Source organism: Momordica charantia, assembly GCF_013281855.1.
Source record: "Momordica charantia cultivar OHB3-1 chromosome 7 unlocalized genomic scaffold, Mcharantia_2.0 BLBB01000007.1, whole genome shotgun sequence".
In the NCBI taxonomy this organism is placed as follows: domain Eukaryota; kingdom Viridiplantae; phylum Streptophyta; class Magnoliopsida; order Cucurbitales; family Cucurbitaceae; genus Momordica; species Momordica charantia.
The window spans coordinates 12,852,805-12,875,885 of NW_028275165.1; positions in this window are offsets into that span (position 1 = coordinate 12,852,805).

Genomic DNA, 23,081 nt, shown 5'->3' on the forward strand with positions numbered 1-23,081 from the left:
GGATATGTTTACCAAGGTCATTCCTATTGATAAATTGAAGTTGTGTGCAACTTCAGTTGGACTTCTCCACAAATAGAGATGAGTCACTACCGTTGCAGAGGAGACATACTGCTTGTTTTGTCTCCAAGTGGGAGATTGCTGGGATTATGGAACCAAACCAAGGAGAAAATCTTTTTCTTATAAGGAAAAGGTCCATTTAAATTTTTCCTTGTCCTATTTATTTGGGCTTTTTTATTTTCCCATTCCCTTTTAGTTTTTGTCATACCATCTATTATAAATAGAGATAGATAGGTCATTTGATTGAGGTGCACAAATAGAGAGTCGTGAGAAATTCTCTCAAATTCTCTAAGAAGAGAGAATTTGAGAGCTAAATACTTGTGTATCCGTTCGAGAGTTTGAAAGGCTTGTAGAGTGATTCGTCAGCGTTTTCTGTGTGAGGGAAACTGAGAGAAATCATTGTAAGAGGCTTGTAAACTCTTGGAAGATTCTTCCTGACATTTTAGTAGAACATGCAACGGTAGCAGAGAACTGGACGTAGCCCACATTGGGTGAACCAGTATAAATCCAGCGTTTAATTTTCTTCTCCCTAATCTATTTATCGTTCTTGTTACTTAGAAGTTTTAGATTATTTTATCTAATCCTTTTAAGTGTAGGCTGCATTTTTTTTTCTCAACAATTAGGATGTTACCTTCTATAAATAGAAGGTAAATATGAAAGTATGCTACAAATCTCTACTATTTGCTACGTTGAAATACCCTACTCTCCATACTCGACTTCTCTGATTCGAACTTAAGCATCAGAACCTGTGTGGCGAGAGCCACACCGGTCTTTAGTGCTCTTTTGTTTTGCAAGTCTTGTCGATCCCTTTTACTCTAGAAGATTGGTGCGGATTTGACGGAATCCTAAGAGATTAAATTTCTGCATCAACACCATGTGTCTAATTGAGGGCAACAAAACTAGACCTGATTAAGTTAAGTTAAATTGACATGAACTATTATTGAAATTTAACATAATTTGAGAAGTTTATTAGTTTCACAGGAAATTTTCATGTTAAGTAGATGCCCATGATTTGGGCATAAAATTTTATAGTGTGAAATATTGGGAAAGATTCCAATAATAGCACTCGAAAAGAAAATCAAATTTTGTTTGCATCAATGAGATAAAATACTTATTATCTTCCTTAATAATTTCATCTACATTGTCGAACTAAAAAAAAATATTTTTTTTATTCAAATTAAAAATTATACAAATACTAAAAGATTTTAACAAAAAAGTTGAATTCAATACTATAATCATTAAAAAAGGGGTTAAATCTCATTATCAACTTAAAAAGAATTACGTTTTTCCAATCCATTCTAGTACCTAAGTTTTTAAGATATCTATTTTAGTCGTCTATGATATTTTAAAAAAATAACTATTTTAGTTATTGTCTACTCTTAATTGTTTATTGGATATGTACATCAATGTGTAGACATGAGAATATATTAAAATTACGTCGATTCCAGGATATTTGAGGTAGAAAAATGTTAGGTACAATTGATTTTACATTTCAAATGTAATGGAATTGTTGCTCAAAATTTTGAGAGTAATACATAAATACACATGTTTAAAGTCATAACAAATGGTTTTTTTTTTTTTAAATTATAAGAACTAAAATGTTGACATTGTAGACATTTTAAGAAGTTCAAATAAAAATAGATAAATTTTGAAGTTGAAGGATAAAATGAAAACTAAGCCTTAATGGAAAAAAAAAATGTGTCTACTATGTCATTCTCCAAATACAACCCCGAATAATTATTAAATCTATTCCACAAATGATTGAATAACAACTCCAATAATTATTGAATCATATTCCATAAAAATTTTAAATAATAAAAATAAGATACTATTATAATTTTTTAATTAAATAAATGTCCACTAACCCTTGGTTAGTGTCCAATTTTGAGGTGTCTCAAAATCCATACTCCATATGTCTTCTATGTGTCTTTTATTCATAAACCCCATATGTTCCATTATCCATGCACCATGTGTTGAAACCCTAATGCCCTATGTGTCTCAATTTTAGACATTATTAGTGTCATGTAAATCACACCACATGTTTATCCATGGCCTATAAATAAGGTCAATGTGGTGCTCATTGAGAGTGAGAATTTGTGAGAAATTAGTGGTGAGAAATTAATGAGAAATTTGGTGGGAAATCAAGTTTGAAAATTGGTGGGAAATGCCATTTTGAATTTTGAATTTTCTTTATTATTTGAATTGTTTTGTTTATTTTATTTCCCCGACGTTGCCTCGTTACGTTCCTCAATTTTACAACGGATACAACATTAAGTCTCTTATTTTAATGAGGTATCACAAACTAGTAACACCCACTTTTTTATGTCAAAATAAATAATTTAACAAATTTAACTATTAGACATATTAATATATATATATATATATTTTTGTCATTTCAACTTGTATTATTAATATTTTACATAGAATCTAATAATTATTGAAATTATGAAGTTCGTTGACCATTTTCACCTATTTTTTATAAAAAAGATCTCTATTAATCTGGTTATTTTCAAAATTGAGGCAAAAGTACACGTTGAGAGTATTTTTTTTAAAGTACAACACGTTCCGAGTTTTTAATAATGCAAAAAAAGTTATTTGTCGTCTACGTAAGCATAACTTAACGATAATTGGTACTATTCCTTCTCATGTGATCGGAGATTCGAATTCCCATGCCCAAAATTTTTATATTAAAAGAAAAAAGAGTAACTTGTTATTTTATTATTTTTACACTTCCAACAGAATTTATTTTTCACATATTTTACTTTGAAATAATAGATTTTTTCCTTACCTAAGAAAACGAAAGTTACGATAGATTAGGTCAATATAAGGTTAGCTCTAAATGACATCTTTTCCTTTTCGAGGTTCGAATCAAATATACCCTCAACTTATTATGCTAAAAGAATAAAATAAAATAAGATAGACCACATTTGATGTATTTTTGTTCTTAAAAAAATTATTTCTATAAACTCTTAATTAGAACATATAATAAAAATATTTAACATTTAATAAAATTATTTTCTAAATACGTATATTCAAATGTTAATCTACTTTGCTTTCATTTACTAATATCATACTATTTAAAAATTGGATAAGCTTAAGATAAACTAAAATAACTAATTCAAATATTAATAAATTTAAGTTAAAGTAGAATTTTAGGTCCTGTTTGATAACGATTTTGTTTTTTAGTTTTACCTTTTTAAAAATTATGCTTGTTTTCTCCCCCTTTATTTAGTATGTTTTTCACCTTTCTTCAAAACAAGTCTTAATTTTTAGTCAAATTTTGAAAACAAAAACAAGTTACTGGCAACTAATATTTGTTGTTCTCAAATTAAACAAAGACAAAGAAATACATAGGTGAGTAGTAGTTGTAAACTTGATTTTCAAAAATAAAAAACTAAAAACAAAATGGTTATCGAAGAGATGTTAAGTTACTTGGAATTATTGAATTTTTTATTCTTTTTAAATTGTAATATGTCTGGTCAAATATTTGCAACTGATGATTTAATACAATTTGGTATGGTTGAACAAAATGATTTTTTTTCTTGCCTTTTTTTTTTAATTATTTTAATTATTTTTCTGCTCAACGGCCTTTATTTTATCCACGGCCCAAATTCTCTTGGCAAACCATCACTCTAATTTAGTCTAACTAGAGACAAAACCATCACTCAATTTAAAGACATAATTGAAAATTTTTAAAGATTAGAAACTAAATTAATACAACTAAGATTAGAGACTAACTATATTCTCCAAGGTTGATTAGAATCCCACCTATTGTCTTTATTATAATTCTAAAAAAAAAAAAAATCTATATTTTAAAAAATTATCAAGTATACAAAAATCTCTAATAAAAATCATTTTCTTTTTAATAAAACATTGAATCTACACCATAGTTGTCTACACGTCTGCTCAGCAAAAACTTTTGTCTTGTTCTTTTTTCCTCTTATTATTAATTATCGACAAATCATTGGGTATTTATCGAAATCCCACTTATGTGTTTTCGATGTTACATTTGCAAAATAATAATAATAATAATAATAATAAATAAATAAATATATAATGATAAAATGATAAAATGATAAGATAATACAAATAAAAAATAAAAAAGTCTAAAACAATATATTATTAAATATCAAATCACTCCAAAACATATTAACTAGAGAGAGAAAATACAAACAAAACAATTTTTTTTAGTAAAAAAAAACAAATTGAGTTGTCATAAACTAAATAATATATGTCAACTACAAAAATTATATATAAAAAATGACGAAATTAATAAAAATTTTGTTGGGACCATTATTAAAGGGAAAAATTAATACTTAGAACTATTAGGTCTCAAGTAATGAGTAGCCACTGCAAAATGCATTGAAAAATAAATAATAACAAATATAGGCTCACTTAATAACTATTTTATTAAAATATTACTTCCACCTGTGTTTGCTTTTGTTTTGTTTTTTATTTTTTCTCTTAAAAAGTTTTCAAATTATTAGCCACGATTACAAAAATAAAAAACATGTTTTTAATTTTGAAATTTGTTTAAGAAATTAAGTGTGATTTTAAAAATGTTGAAAATCGTACTTGAGAAAAATAATATAACTACCATTTTAAAAATGAAAAATGAAAAATGAAATGTTATTATCAAAAGGGAGCACATAGATATTCGTCCCAAACTACATACTTATGTCAAGAATTTTGATGTGACAACCAAAATAATCATAAAATTTTCTCAAGAAACCATATAATATTATAACCAGGTCTAAACAAAGTTGAATAATTGAATAAAAACAATAATTAATTCGAGTAAAAAAGTATAGCATATACTCAAACGAAAAAGAAATATATATTCTTTAACAAATTTTCTATAAGAAAAATTAAAATAATAAAGAAAAACCTTGCAATCAACTGACATATGAAGGAAAAAAAATGACTATTAAAAATTTGAGTCTTCCAATTTTATAAATAATAAGTCGACGTCATGGAAATGGACATTTAAACTTAAGAATGCTGAGAGAACATCATCTTTTGGAATTAAGTAATCATTTATCCAAACTTAGGATTTTAGTATATTTTGATTGATGAAATCCAACGTTTAAATTATTAATATTTAGATTAAATAAATAATTTCATCTCTATAATTTGGGTTTAATTTGATTGGGTACTTTATAATTTGAAATTAATTTTATTAATTTATTTGTACAAAAAATGTGAGTATATGAAGTTGGACAAGGGACCTCAAATAAAAGAATAGATATTTTAACGGTTCAACTATGCTAATCACATTTACTAGTTTCCATTGGTTTCAAATTTTAATTTGATTTGGCTAAAGTTAGTACAATTACCTTTAAACTAATTTTTAGTACCCATTAAAGAACCCTACCTGTTTCCCTTATTTTGTTTTTACATTGTTGTAAATCTAAATTAATTTAGTCACTTAGCATAGTTAGCCAAATAGAAAAGACGGCTGGCTCGTAATAAATCAAAAATATGCCACATTTCTTAATATGGTAATGACTTGTAATAATAAAGACGTTTAATTATGAAGTTTGATCAGACCATCTAAACCATAAAACGTTTTAACTTTTAAAGTATAAAAATGTTAAGAGTCTAACTATAGAAGCCAAATAAATAACTAACTAGTCTAATATTACTTAATTTAAAAGAAACTTACACTGGCAAAAATTCAAACTTATCTCAGCGTGTTTTCATAACATGATAAATTATATATGAACTATTCAGGAGACATCAAGAGTTTTTGGCATTAAACTCGTCAGAAGTTGATTCAAACATTAGATTTTATGGTAGTGATACAATAAGGCTCCGTTTCGCCAAAGCGAGTCTAGCTCAGCGGTAATTAACATATATCTCAAACTAGAAATTTTGAGTTCAATCCCCTCACCCCACATGTATTCAAAAGGAAAAAAAAGGTCCCGCTTCTTTATCAATGAGGCTGAATGGGACAACATGATAAACTATTAATTAAGCAAAATATTTAAATCGTTAAATTATGATATATTTAATCTTTTATACATATTCTTAATCGGTTTCTCTTTCACTGTCGGGACGACGGTTGCCCGGGGTCTAAGGGAAGCCACACAAAGATCAAAGACTTTAATTTGTTTTTAATTAATATTTATTTTAAATGGGTATGATTAAATTAGAGGCATTCTCATCGTTTCAAAAGGGTGGTGGAGAGTCATTGTCTAGAATCATCAAGATTTCCCTTGACATCATTTTCCTTTATTGTATACTTAGTTTATCATCTTCAATACACCAAGCAAATGGGTGACAACTACTTCACAATATTTATTTGCTTGGCCTCATTGGCTATCACCATTATCTAAATCTTTCTTTCATATCTTATCAATAGTGATTGCTTCAATTTGTGATGCATTCTATTTTTCAGTCTCAGAATGAAACGTTCCTACAACTAAAGAGTCGATTAGAGTACTACTTAACAAGATTTTTATAAGATATTAGAATGAGTCTCCGATCAAAAAACGAGACCTGACAAAAATTGGTGAGCTCAAAAGAACCACATCCCTGATCTTATATTAAAAATTCTTATATATTAAGTCATTTGTAAAAAACTTCTTTAAGAAAAAATTGATCAACCATCAAATTAATTTTTGATTCCAACGTGCCTATTTTATGATATTTGACATATGAAATTCAATTTGATCGTCTATATGTAAAATCTATTTTTTCAAGTGACATATCCACGTGTCTAAATATTTTCACGATAGTAATTTAATAGAATAAAAATTTTGTCCAAAAAAAAAAGAAAAAAGAATGACCTCATTGAAAAGCCTTTGAGTAGATAATTGGGAAAAATGAAAGACATAAATGGCCCTACAAATTACAAATGTCATGTCACCACAACATCCGTTAGTTTATGAATGATTCTTGAGGTTTTTAACAAAGCTTTCTTGAGGAACAACTTGGCTTGATGGTAACTTAATCTCGATCCAAGGATTTCAATTGAAAAAAAACGACTACAAAATATCTCAATCTAAAAATTGGTTTTAAATACTATTTTGGTCATCGTGTGTGCTTCTAAAACGTCTATTTTGATTCCTACTTTCACCTTTTGTTCATTTGAATTTTGTACTTTCAAATTTTCATTTCTGTCCGTGATTAATTTGGGTCATTTTATTTCTTTTTTTCTTTCATATTTTTGGATCACAATTTCAATATGACACTGCTAAATAAATTTCTTGAAAATATGGTTATAACTTTGCATTAAAGGGTTGCATTATTTATAGAATTTGCATTGAAGTTTTTTAAATAGGGAGTAAATTAATCATTTTTCTAAAGTACCATGATCAAAACAGACATTTTGAAAGTACACAGACTAAAATGAATAGAAATGGAAAGTAGGATAAAAAATTAGCCGAAAATATATAAAGTGAAATAGTATATAAACACAATTGAATTGGTAAAATTTTTCAAATTGAATTAAGTTTTCACTCCTATTTTTAGAGTCATTTTCACATTTTTATGGTTCCACTAAATATATTTTATTTTTCGTGGGCATTTCAACCATCAAGGCTTTTTGAGAGTTAATAATACAATATCTTAATCAATTGAACTATGTTGTCACGGCAAGAAGTTGGTTTCTTCCGACGTTCTTTTTCTCGATGCAAAAAATGTTAGAAAAATCACTTCTTCCGACCCATCTAAAAACGTCGAAAAAACTAAATTTTTTCCCATATTTAAATGAGGGAAAAGTTTAATTTTTCCGGATTTTTTTAATGAAAAATTAAGGTAAACTTAATTTAATGACGACTAAATAAGTAACAAAGGAAAATTTCTTCCGAAAAAAAAAAGTAACAAAGGAAAATCATAGAGTTTGAAACAGGCAACTCTCTCTTGTACTAAAAGTGAAGAAAACTTTTGACAATTTCTTGAATTTTGTTGTATTCCCTCCGGACAATTTAAAGAGATAAAAAAGGACCTCATTAAGCAAAAGCAAAATTTCATAAGAACTTCTATTTGTGGGTGGGATTGATTATTCATCTTTATCACACAACAACAAATAATTCTTCCTCTTTAATTTTCATTTTCCTTTTTCTTTTTCCTTTTGGGTTTTATTTATTTTTATTTATAATTATTGAAGATCTTATGATGCTGCATCTTAGTATATCCCTTGGCAATCATGCACCAAAACAAGGGAGAAAACCAAGTGTGTGGAATGATGATAATATGATGACATGTGCACTTTTATGAGCAATTCTTTTCATTAAAAAAAATATTTTGGTGGAGGAATATTCTCTATTTAGTAGAATAAATAAATCTGGAGATGAAAGGTTAAGGCATAAAGAAATAACATGTCTTAACCGCTGAGTTATATTGACTATAGAAGACTATAAGAATCGCAATTAAATTCTAAAAAAAAAAAAATCAAAGATGAGATGAGTATGCCAACCTGAACATAGCTCTAATGGTAACGGACAAAAGGTCGTGAGTTTGAATTCTAATCCTTACATGTCGTAAAAAAGATAATAATAATAGAAAGAATTTAAAGATGAGAGGGGTATGAGACCATTTTTTTTTTCAATTAAAAGGAAATTGATTTCACTTTTAAATCTTATTTTCTTCTATAAACTCTCAAAATATCTATTTTAATATTTAAATTAAAAAATAATCATTTTTGGTTATTATCATTATTTTACTACCCGTCTGCTAACATACCGAGAATATGTGTAACATGGTACGTATTCGAGTAACGTAGGTTAGTTGAAGCAAGTATTGGGCCGAGGAATATTAAGTGATAAAAAAAATATAACCAAATATGAAAATAGTAATTTAAATTGAAAGATTACAGATTAAAATAGACAGGTTTAAACTTAACCAAAATGATTATTTTTCTTTCTTAAAACTTAGAGACTAAAATAAATATCATAAAAACTAAAGAATTAAAATGGAATAAACCTAAAAACTGTGAGACAAAAATTAGGTTTAAATTATTAATATTCACAATGTTAATCTCAAAACTAATTGACAATAAGAGGACTAGCTATGTCTATTATAAATCTTTGTTAGGTCCTGATCGGATCTCATTTTGGACCAGATGCTTGTTTGAGCTTTCTTAGCTCTGATACCATATTAATATTGATGAGGTTTCAACTCAAAACCAATTGACAATGAGAAAAATATCTCATATTATAATAAACCCTTGCTAGGGACACGTGGGATCCTTACCATTAACCTAAATTATATTTATGGAAGATTGTTTGTGTCCACTTTATATCAACATTTTCAATAGAGATTTTTAAACAATATTATTGATATTGATAGTGACAATTTTGGTCCATTCTCCACGAATTAGGATAGGAGCATATAATTATTAAATTTAGTACTGAATTAATTAATTCATACATTATGAATAAATTTATTTCAAGGTCATGTATTATGTCATGTTCACACAATATTTCTAATAATTGTGGTATTTCTTATCCACTAAGTTTTCCCGGGAAGTTAATAATAATAACATAAGTAAAACATGTAAAATGAAGGATTCGCTTAAAATTTAATTATGAGGAATATTGACGTACGCTGCTGATCTAAGAAAATTGGGATGCAATATTAAAAAATTATAACTAAAAAATTATTATAAATATACAGCAAAATGACAAAATTTGAGCTATATTTTCAAAATATAGCAACAAGATGACTATATAACTTAGAGATCGTTATAGACATCTATTATTATTAGACTATATCAGTGATATATACTATCATTTATGCAAGCCATCGCGTATTATCCGTCTATATCACAGACAATCTCAATAATGACATAATCTAACATTGGTAGAATCTATTAGCAACATGCTATAATATTATAAACGTCATTAATAGATTAATAGACGTTTCCAAACTATTTTAGCCTTGGGTTTGGTTTTTTTATTTTTATTTTTTTCAAAAAAAAAGTGGCGTGAAAGAATTTGAACTAATACTTTAAACAGTGGCTTAGAGTTGGGATGATTTTTTTTTGTTCTTTTTTCCACTCCTATATTTACAAATCCATGATGTTATTATTGAACTTATGGAATGTTGTTATTGAACTTTTTTTTTGCCATATATAAGCGTTCCTAAAAAAAATAAAATAAACGTTATCAATTGATTTTATAAACAAATAATTATTCGATAAGATAACTCATTTGGTATTTAATGAATTTATCTAAAATATAATATTGTGATTTTTGTTTCAAAATTCTATATTTATAATTTTTAAATAAAAATATATTTATAAATGTTGCAAAAATATAAAACTACCTGCTCAAGTTTCCTAAGTGAATGTATTTTTTATTTTGATATCTATATTTATATATAATTAGGATGAGAATTTAAGTATATGGTTTATTATTATTGTTTTGACCAATTAAATTATATTGAATTTTGGCTTTACATGATTAGTTAAAAAGTATATTGAGGTATGAATTTTTTTTTTTTACTAGTTTAATGGGTTAAAACAGTGATATACGAATCCTCTTAAGTTGGAATTTTCTTCCAAGTCCTATAAAAAATAAAGGAAAAAAAAAATACTCGTCAGTCCTGTTTTTTAGTCCCAATATCAATTTTTGTTTAAGGAAAAAAACAAGTTTATTGAACGAGTTGATGAGATATAGATTTCCTTTAATATTAGTCGTGATTGAGTCAGCAATGATATCATTCTTTTTTTTTTTTTTAATATTTGAGTCGTAGAGTAAACACAATTAACACTGGTATAGGGTAAGATTTTAAACATAGACATGTCGATGGAAATGCCGACGTGTCGATGGATGTTAAAAACGATGAAGTATAGCAACAAATATTTTGAATTTATAAATATGGTAAAAAAAAAAGAAAAGAAATCTAGTTCAACTCCACTCGTAAAAAAGGCTACACTATTATTTTAACGTGTATCAGTCTATAGACTATGTAGATCACTATATCATAAATAGATATCTATCACTTACAGGTCTATGCTTATTTATATTAATCACTCATTTAATCTATTAGTTAACGTCCTCCATCAATGACATAGCCTATTTATAGACGTAAATGAATGATGATATACGAGAGTAAAAATGACAAAATAGACCGTACAAATTTTTTTTTAAATTGCTATTTAAAAATCTATGACTTCTATTCATATCTCGCAAATATGACCATGTGAATGACCCCTTATTAAAATTTCTCTATTTTTAATCACAATATAAAAAGGGTTTTTGATATCGTAGAAAAATTAAATTAAAGAAAGGCTAATGTTGTTTGATCAAAATAATTTTTTAAAAATAAGATGAAGATCAAATGATGTAGTAATCTTATTCCAATAACTCTTGAGATGAAGATCATAGCATATTGATCCCAAAAGGACATATTATTAGTACAAAACAATGTGGTTTAGATTGAAGAATGTTGTCATATCTTAATCTTCTAGAGCCATTAATAGTTATTTTATAGTATGTTATGTGATCCATCTATAAAAGACAAAGTTTCATCCAAAATAGGAATTAATCATTTTGGATATCCAACGTCAACATGATGTGAGTTTGTCTATTTAACAACCTCAACTTATATATATATATATTATAATATATGTAATTGAGTTTGATTTATTTTAGGCCTCAATTCCTATTTGGTAAATTTCACAACTTATAAAGTATGTACTATTTAATATTTATTCTCGATTAATTGAAAATTAGGTTTCACTTTTCATTAATTTTCTAGGAGATAAATCTTGATCATAATTGTAGGAAAAAAGTAAACTCCTATTCTTTACCTCCTTTAGGGCCGTTTGTTTCGTGGGAATCCAATATTTCCGTGAGACGGACATCTGGATTATTCTCATGTTTGTTTTGCAGTAATGTAAGGTACCCTGGTATCTCAAGATACCGGGTATCCTAGGATGTCCATACGCAATGCATCGATGTCATTTTGAAACATAGGTTTCCATGATTGAGGGCATCCTATATTGACATTTCTACCCCCTTCATGACTTTTTCATATATTTTTTTTATCAAATTTCTTTAGTTTTATTTATAATTTTATAATTTAAATAAATTAAACTATTGACTAATAAGCAATTAAGTATATTTATGTATTACACGTACATATAAAATAAACTTCAATTCAATTATATAATATCTCCATTTACTTTTAATATTTGGAATGACTTATTATGAAAAATATGTATTATCTTAAATACATAATTTTAAAACAACATTTTTTTAACATTCAACCTACCTTTGATATTCTTCTTCTTTAAAAGAATATAATTTGATAATATAATAAATAAATTTCACTAAATATAAAATTAATTATATAATTGTATTTTTTTTAAATATTAAAGTTGAAAATGAAATTTATATTCAATATTAATTACTTTTGAAAAAGTCTTATATTAATATGAATTCTACCACCATAGAAAACTTAATACATATATGCAATTAATATAAAAAAATCTAAAATATTAAATTAATTTTAAGAAAGTCTATTATATAAATGCAAATTATATTAGATTAATGTTTAAATTATATACATATTCGTAAGGGCATTTTTGGAACATTATATAAATTTAGAACATTCCCATCAATAAATCGTGCAAATCAAACGTGGCTCTCCAAATATTCCCGAATATCTCTATATATTTTCCTGCTAAACAAACGTGACCATCTGAAGATTTCGGACATCTAAAATTCCAGACATATGAAATTCCAGGCATCTGAAGACGCAAGACATCTTCATTCCCAAAAAACAAACAGCCCCTTAGTGATAGTTATTAAAGCTAAGAACAAGCATATGGATGGTGAAAAATTGGATTAAGGGAGCTTAAATCCTTCACCTGTATTTACAGTTGTTCAAATTCGTAAATGTACGAATTGTCACAAGTAATATAGAAGTAAATAGGATATCGTCTCCGATTACTAATTTTCAAATTCTCTACTTTAATTTTATTTGAATGTCGACTGATTAAATAGAGAGTAAATAGAGAAATACTTCGAAGACTACTTCAATAGAAATAAGAAAACAACGCAAGTACTAAGATATACGATTAAACTAAAGAGGATTAAACTATAGAGCATGAGTTCACCGATATCGCTCTTTAACTCTTCCTACAACTTTAATCGACACTTTTCAAAATCAAGGTTGTTGGTGGATTCTACCCAATTGACTCTATATTATTTATAAGCAATAACGATTTTCTTCCAAAAACAGAGTATCTATATCTCTATGACTACTCCCATGATTAAAATAATTAATCATATTAAAACCAAAAGATGCCACAAAATTTACAAGAATATCTCTATCTCTTGCTTTAATTATGAAGTGTTGGAAAATTAACGGTTCTATATAATTTCTCATTCCATAGAAAATATCCAAACACAACCCCAATATACAAATAGAAAGAAAAACTGTAAACCACAAGATAAATGACACAGCAAATTATGGTGGTTCACCACTAAGAGCTACGTCCAGTCTTCCACTCAGATGTGGGTAATTCACTAATAATATTAGGATTGGAATACAACAATACTCTCCCCAAAATATCCCCCTAGAGGGTCCCAACAAAAGCCCCTAGCTTCTAAGTATTTTAACACAATTAATACGTAGGTACATGAATGAAAAACTAACAAGAATCAAGATCTAATTACCCCGAATACGTTGATCTTGATTAGCCCCAATGCATCTGCCTAATACCTCGAGCCTCTCCCTTGAAACTGCCACTAAAACCCTCTGAAAATCGGTTGAAACGCTCCAATTTCAGTTTGGAAAAACTGCAAACCCAAAAACACGAATATATAGGTATTGACAAAATGCAATGGCACTATGGACGAACAGACGCCCGCACGCCCACCAAGACAGCGCCGCGGTGCTGTCCCCTAGTGCTGATGAGATCATAATAGGCCCCAAGCTCCAAGACTCCACCTACACCAACAAGGAGTAAAGGCTCGAAGAGAGACCCACAAAATGAAGAATACTTCATTGGACCCACAACAAATTTTGACCAGTTTGAAGGCCAATGAAGAACTTACAAGAGTCAAGAGGAAACGAGGAGCAGACGAGAAGCTGAACAAATGACCACACCCCAAGGATAAGCCCCATCGCATGGCCACCCACAAGCACGACCAACCAGACGTACTCTAACTGTCGCGCGCATATTCGTGCAGCGCTAACCTCACAGCACACACCGCCTTCCCCTGCATGCACGAGTGCCCTCGCCTGTCACTAGCGCCCATGCCTGCGTTGCATGTCGTCCATGCTTGCACGGCCACATCGCCAGCGCCTCTGCGCGCGCGCACGCCAGTGCCTTGCTAGCCTCGCAAGCGCGCCCTGCCACTGCTAACACCCATGCGCATTATCCTTGTTGCGCGCCCCACTCCCAGCCACCAGCACCCTTACGCCATGCCATTGCCTACACTAGTGCACCCCACCAGCCGCCGCAGGTCCTGCGCTTGCCTTACTAAATGCCAGAAATCGCCCCCTACGCCCGCATCCGCCTGTGCTCTCATACACCGCCAAACCATGTGTGCGCGCCGGCCCTTGCATGCGCTCCAGCCCCCATGGGTGCCCGACAAGCTTGATTCTGCACCACCATCGTGCACCACCCCCCCTTCGCGCCACCCTTTTGGCGGCAACCTTAGTTCCTTTCGCCCACTCTTGGAACAATCCTGGCGCCCCCTGTTGGTGCGAACCTTAGTTCCTTGCCGCCCACTCTTGGAACAATTTAGGAATATATTTTTCTATTTTTTTCCAAAAGCAATTGAAGAATAGTTTTGATTTTGATTTTATTTGTTTTCAATTTTAGGCATGGTTTTCAATCTTATTGAATTTATGAATTTTTAATTTTTGTTATTTTCCTTGTAAAAGTCATGGACCTTAGCCTATAAATAGGCCTGTTCCCCTTCATTCGAAAGCATCTTGGAATTATCAATAAAATTGTGAGAGGCAAAGGTAATCCATCTAACCTTTACCCTTTCGGGTTGAACCAGTTATACGATTGGATTCAAGTGGCTTGTGGCTCGAGTAGTCCAATACGATTGGGTTATCGCGTATCATTTGATAGCAAGAGTTGAGGATCTAGATCAGGATATATATTATTTTCTTGCAATTAGATTGTTGTCTTGTTTTTACTTTTCCCTTATTCAAAAATCATACACAAAAAAAATCATTCCAGTGTTCTTTAACTTTCGCATGCATTTTTGAACCATCTCATTGCATAAGAATTTTTTATTTTGAAAATTTCTTGAAAGTGTATAAAACTTATTTGCTTGTGTTCAGCACCTCAAAAGCTTTGCAACAAACTAAGTTTCACTTTAATCCGAGTCCCGAAGCCAAAGTTACCAATTTTTCTTCGAACCCCAGAATTTGAGAGAAACTTATAGAGAGCCAATCTGAGAGCCGACTTTAAAATACCATAACGTTTTGCTCCAAAGTCCAAATTAAGTGAAACAGGTACCATTCAAAAGATCTCTAAGTTAGCTTTTCAGTGAGTCTAAAGTTGATAATTTTCAATGGTCTAGAAGTTATCCAGTTTTTAGTAAGCACTGTTTCTGGAAAAATCCTGCTGAAGCCGATAGTCCCCTATACCAACTTTGATTATTTATATCTCTCTGACTTTTTTGTCATATTAGATTAAAGGTTTTTGAAAGAGCTTTCCAAGCACATAAAGATCATATCTATCTGAGGTCTGCATCAAAATTTATTGGCAATTGAAGAGAAGGTGTTTAGACAGAAAACTTTCCCTATTTGTAGCTAGATGATTTTGGAAAAATACTTTGGACAATCAAATCTGACCTAAATCGATTTATTTTTTAGGAGTGATCCTAATATTATCTATTCTTTACTTTAACAATATTTTGGGATTATTTTTTCTACTGTGGATAGTCCTAAAGAAGGAGGGCAGCCGCAAAGCCCACTCGACCACCCGAGAGAGGCCCCTAATACAGTCTTTGATTTCTTTTTGAGAGAGTAGCCCCTAAAACGAATTCAAAAACCTTTTGGCAGTCCACACACGTCAAGTACAATCATTTACTTTAATTTGCCACTAGTTGCATTCCCATCTGAGCCTTACACAGCACCCCTCACCCAAAGTTACCCCTCTTGTCGCAAAGTCCACTGTTTTTGTTTGTAAGAAATTTTTTTTTGTGTGTTTGAACTATGAATTGGATTTTGTACATCTTATAGAGTAAATTATTGTTTTCATCGATTTTTATTGCATAGTTCTTTCTTTATTGTTCTTTGACTTCAAGTTGTACACTGTTGTCAAGTCTTTAGTTACCAAGAGTATTAGGCTCAAGGTTTGCATCTTGTCTTTCTTGTTTATATCATTTGGTTGTTTCATTCTTTCTTGTAGTATCATTCGGTGTCCTTTCATATCATTTGTTCTTGTCTTTGGTATCATCTACATCATCAACCCCCATGAAAAAAAGGTATTTTTGCATTAGTTACTTGTAGGCTTGTGTTTGTTTGTTCAAGTGTCGATTCGCCACGAGCAACCAAGTGAGCATCTCTAAGAGGGTATCCACATCGAGACCAATCCTACCAAAGGAGAGAGAAGCCGAGAGATCAAGTAAGGGAGTGAGTGAGAATTTTCTTTATTATTTATAATCTTTACTTGTCTAGTGATGGAAACAAGAGGAAAGTCTCAAGACTCTCAAGAAGAAAGAGACAAGACCAACATGAACGATGAAAGACTTAGAGAAGCTCAAATCCAAGAATTTGCGAGATTGACACAACGACTTGAAGATCTTACCGCATCTTTACAAACGATGAACACACATGTTCAAGGATTGGAGAGGCCACAAAAAGTGCCATACCAAAGGAGACCCATAAGTCCAAGAGAGCCATCCGAAGACTCCCAAGAAGAAGAGGTAAGGACGTTAGATGAGTTTCATGCTAATGAAGATCCTTTTAATGTAGATCCTTCAAGAAGAGCCTGAATTGGTCAAGGAAGAGGAATATTTCAACCTATCCGAGAGAGGCTAAGAAATGAGAACTACCTAGGGAGCATCAAGTTGAAAATCCCAACCTTCCATAGAAAATCTACACCCGAGGAGTTTGAATAATGGGAGGATGAGATTCAATTAGTGTTAGCATGTCATAACTATGATGATGGCAAGAAGGTAATTCTCGCAATCACTCACTTTAAAGATTATGCACTAACTTGGTGTGATAAAGTGATATCTCATAGAAGGAGGAACAATGAAGGATCCATAGATTATTGGATAGAATTGAAAGAGCTCATGAAGAGAAGGTTTATGCCAACACACTACCATAGAGCGAATTCAAGGAAACTTAATAAGATCTGTCAAGGCACTAAAGGAGTCGAAGACTACTAAAAAGAGATGGACATGTTGATGTGCCGTTTGCAATTAGAAGAAGATGAGGAGACCACCATGGCCCGATTCTTAGATGGTCTTAACCCAGACATAGTCGACAAGATTGATTTGCAACACTATGAAGACATGGAAGAACTACTACATCTCGCCGTCAAAATAGAGGAGCAAAACCAAAACGGGTTAGAGGTGTTGGGTGTGTTGCCCTAAACTCGTAGTTTGTATTTTGTAAAAACAAATGTCTATTTAATAAAGTTTTATTCAATAAATTTGTTGTTGAATCATAGCTTTGCATTGTCCAAAATCCAATAAACTAAACATCCAAGGTTATTTTTGATATAATCGGGACAGTATATATACTGGGTATATAGTTGATATACGGGGTATATATTTGATATACCCCTGATATATGAATGGATAATATCCCGTGAATAACCTAAAGGGTCTATAGTATATGGATAAGGCTGGGTACCTTATCCTGGCAACACTATGGATACGGCTCACTCTGTAAAGGTTACAGACGACTCGATCCAGGTCGTTCGTGTGGAGACATGCGAGTGGGGGTATCCTGTACAATGAGTTTGTATAAGACCGGACCGCGAAATAGGCAATCTTTAGGTGTAACACCGTTAACTAATAGATTGCTATTTCTTAGGATGACCAGGCAACTCATTCTGAATCCTGAGTGAGTTATGGACTCCTGCCCGTGAGGGCTCGTCCTTTGATCTGTATGGGTGAGAATGGCCCAAGTCGCCGACTCAATATTCCTACCATTTTGGGGACGAGACCGAGTGGGGAGCTGGAAACATAACTTCACAAGATGGAATTCACTCATCCCCGACTTTAGGGGAGTAGATGAGTGTTCCCTTAAATGCTGACTCTGAGACTTGAACAAGGGGCCCCACCCTCTCATTGGCCGAGAGGGACCGGTTATTGGTTGGACCATAACTGGGTTGTTGATTAGAGGAGCAGTGGTGTTTAAGGAGTAAGATGTAACTCAGGGGTAAAACGGTAATTTGACCCAACTTGAGTTACGAACACTCGTGAAGGATTGACTCGTCATTAATGGTCATATATCCATGGACACGAAAACATTCTGCAGTGAGAAGAGTGCAACTGCGGGTCTTTAGTGGAATGACCTGTAGTTAATGAATCTAGATTAACTCGGTCAATGAGTTTGACCGATTAATCTTGCATCGTTGGAGCTTCGGATCTGTAGGTCCATTAGGTCCCCTTGCTAGCTCATAACGGGTAAAACGAGGATCAAGTTTTCGGAAGAATTTGAATTGTTCAAATTACTTAAGGTATTATATGTATATTGATACATTATAATATATAGTTAATTGTGAATTAAAACTATATATTATGAGAGATATTATTTGAATGAGATTCAAATATAATTAATATGAATAAGATTCATATTAAAACTATAGGTTAAAAATAATGTGCATAAGATGTACATTAAAACTATAGCTTATACGAGAGTAATGTTTTAGAATATGATTCTAATTTTATAATAAATAATTAAGTGTTAATTATTTATGTGTATATATATTTATTAATTATTAATTGGATTAATAATTAATTATATTAATTAATTTGATTAATTATATATATATATTAATTATTATATATATATTTTTAATTATTATTATATATTATAAATATATATATATATATATATATATATATATATATTAATATTAATATTAATATTAATATTAACTCCCCTGCAAAATTGCAGGGGAGTGGGGGGTTGCTGTACCCCACGTCAGTGTTCTTCTTCTTCAATGGTTGAAGAAAACAGAACAGAAAAAAAAACCCCTAGATCTCTCTCAAGAAGCTCTATCTCTCCCTCTCGTTCCAAAGGATTGCTCCCACCAGCACGATCCCGAGACCCAAGAGGATAATGAGGAAGACACAGTGGTGGTGTTCGAGGGAAACTTGTTGAAGAAACGTTCTTCAAAGGTAAAGTTTCCTCTGTATTTTCCTACTTTGTAATTCGATTTTGTATCCCGAAATTCAGCAACGAAAATCCGTTTCCGCTCTGGGAATAACATCCCTTCAAGAGGTATGTCAATTCTACCCCAAGACCACTGTAGCGAATCCCTAGAGTCACAATCGAAGGCTAATTATGAAAAGGGAGAGTCATCCAAGTCCAAGTCCTAACCTGAAATTCCTAAGACTAGAGCTAGTGAGATTAAATGCTTTAAGTGTATGGAGTAGGCCACATAAGTCGAAATTGCCCTAACCAAAGAGCCACGATCCTTAGAGAGGGAGAGCTATTCACGGATGATGAGGAAGAAAAAAAAGAGGTTGAGGAGAGAAAAGAAGAAAGTAGTCAAAAAAGGAAGTAGAAGAGGATTCCAATGATATGACCTTAGTGGCACAAAGAGAGAACCTATTCCATACTAGGTACATAGTGAACTTCATCCAATGTAGTGTTATCATTGATAGTGGGAGTTGTACTAATGTTGCTAGTAAGGATATAGTAGAGAGATTAAAATTAGCCACCAAACCCCACCTACGGTCCTATAGCCTACAATGGTTAAATGATAGGGGGGATGTGAAGGTCCAACCGCAAGTTCAAGTTCCATTCAACATATCTAGGTACAAAGATGAGGTAACTTGTGATATAGTACCTATGCATACTAGTGATTTCTTGCTATGACGACCGTGGCAATTTGACAAGAAGGTGAGTTTTGATGATTTTCTTAATAAATATTCTTTTGAGCATCAAGGTAAGGAAATCACGCTTGTACCCCTTTCTCTAAAAGAAGTGCACATTGATGAATTAAAATTGGAAGAAAGAAGGATGGAGGCCGAAAAGAAAGAAGTTATCAAACTTTAAAACAAAAAGAAAGAAAAGGCCCCTAAAAATGATGAGAAAGTCGTGGCCCTCATGGCAAGGAGTGATGAAATAGAGAGCAAGCTCTATGTGCTACACAATTTCATTAAGGTAACGATCACCTCACTCAAGAAAGAATAAATATTTTGCCTAGTACATGTGTTGAGCTTTTACAGGATATTGAAGAGATACTATTTGAGGCCATGCCAAGGAGGTTACCACCCTTGGAGAGAAGAATTGAAGAAGAATAAGAGCAACAAGGAAGTTCGTTTCAGCCGCCCACTCAAGGATCCTAAGCAACTCAAGAGGCCGAGCCACATAAGGAGAACCAACATGAACACCAAGTGGAGATCTTTGAGAGGAATGAGGAAATGAAGTTTTTCAACTTCAACAAGGTAATATTCCAACTATAGATGTTTATCATAGGACTAACTTGCTTCATTTAGATGTAGGTAAACCACTTGATTCGAGGACAAATCGAAATCAAGAAGGAGGAGATGATGTGATCATAATAGGCCCCAAGCTCTAAGATTCCACCTACACCAACAAGGAGGAAAGGCTCGAAGAGAGACCCACAAAACAAACAAGACTTCCTTGGACCCAACAACAAATTTTGACCATTTTAAAGGCCAACGAAGAACCTACAAGGGTCAAGAGGAAGCGAGGAGCGGAGGAGAAGTCGAATGAGTGACCACACCCTAAGGACAAGCCCCATCCCATGGCCACCCGCACAAACATCTCTGTTGTGCTAACCTCACAGCGCACACCGCCTGCCCCCCACGCTTGCGCGCCCACGCCTGTCACCAGCGCCCATGTGCATGCTGCCTGCCACCCACGCCTACACACCCATACCGCCAGCGCCTCTAGGCGCGCCCACGCCCACGCTTTGCTAACCTCGCAAGCATGCCCTGCCATCGCCAGCACCCATGCACACCATCCCTGCCTCGTGCCCTACGCCGTGCCATCACCTACACCAGTACGCCCCACCAGCTGCTGCATGCCTTTCGCGTGCCCCACCAGCGCCACAACACGCCCCCTACACTCGCATCAATTAGCGCTCGCATCTGCCAGCGCCCTCGCACGTTGCCGGCCCTTGAGCGCGCAGTGATCCCTACATGTGACCCAGCCCCCATGGGCATCGCACAAGCTTGATGCCGCACCCCTTGGTGCCGACCTTAGTTCCTTGTTGCCTACTCTTGGAACATGTTAGGAATATATTATCCTAATTTGTTCTAAGAGCAATTGAGGAATAATTTTGATTTTGATTTTATTTGTTTTCAATTTTAAGCATGTTTTTCAATCTCTAGGAATTTATCACTTTTTAATTTTTGTTATTTTCCTTGTAAAGGTCATGGGCCTTAACCTATAAATAGGCGTGTTTCCATTTATTTGAAATTATCAATAAAATCTTGAGTGTTTCTCTTCTTTGCCATGTGCAACCCCCCCCCCCCCCCCCAATATCAAATTCCTTTGTGTGGTTGAACTTTGGTTTCATATTTCACCCCTCGGAGCATGCTTGTTTGATTGGTCATCAAACCGTGAAGTGTTTCCTACCTCGATCATAGTGAGTATTCTGTCTGATCAAGATAATAATTGCAATGGTAATCCATCCAACCGTTAGCCTTTCGAGTTGAACCATTTATACGATTGGATTCAAGTGGCTTGTGGCTCGAGTAGTCCAATACGCTTGGATTGTCACGTATCAAGCGCTGCAGCGCTGCACTTACGGCCACCTTAGCCTGCAACGTCCGCTTCCCTTGTTTTTCATTCCCGCTTCGATCCCAACGCGTCTCGGCTTGATCTCGACTCAACCCTAGCTCGTTCCGACGTTGTTTTGGCTTCACCAACCCCAACAGGGAGAAATATTCATATATAGTCACTAATCTTGTTTCTGAAACTTGATTTATGACAAATAATCAATGTTCAGAATGACAAAATCTATATGATGTATTAAGAATAGAAAAAGTTCTCACAACCAACAAGTTTAGAACAGAAATTAAATAATGAACATGGAAGAGTAAAGTTTGATAAAGGCTATATCAATGCCCTGTAAAAGACTATTTACCTCATGCTAGAATCTTGAAAGAAAACCTTAATCGACAACATTGAAGAAAGTTCAAGCAAAAAGAGAGAAAGAATAAGAGAAAGAAGACAAATCAGACGATCTCTCGAGTCTCTGTTCTTCACTTTTCTTCTGTTTCTCCCAAAATCTTAACATTTTCACTATAAAATGTCTTTTGGTAAAAAATCACCTCTTTCCTCCCTTTTATGGCTAGGGTTAAAATGAATCTTTTAAACAAATTATGTCCGCTTCCTAGCACATTTGTAAAGTCATCGTCTCCACTTCCTAGTGCCTAGGCGCTCATTTCGGTGCCTAGTCGATCGGCCACCGTTCTGTTTTACGATTCAAGATCATGGTGCCTAGACATCACCTGCATGCGTACAAAACAAGGAAATACTAAAAACCGTTAAGCTAGCAAAAGAAAATGCTCGTAAAAACTATCAAGTAACTCAAAACGACCCTAATCTTTTCAAAATACCCCCAAACTTATAATTTTACTAGACCCCAAATTGACTTATCAAAATACCCCCAAATTTATCATTTTACTCATCGTCAAGTAAAGACAAACAACACAAAGAAAAATTAAACCAACTGCCAAAATATCATTGAATAGAGATAAACTATAGCTTCAAAATAATATCATTGAATAGAATTTGCTCATATGTTGTCCAGGGAAGAAATTAGAACTTCGACATCTCTCATTCTTACAAGTCAAGTCACCATAGTCCAACAATATTTAAATGATGGTTGCTTTCTTTGAAAAAATAAGTGTTTGTTAAAAATTTGTACGAAAGGA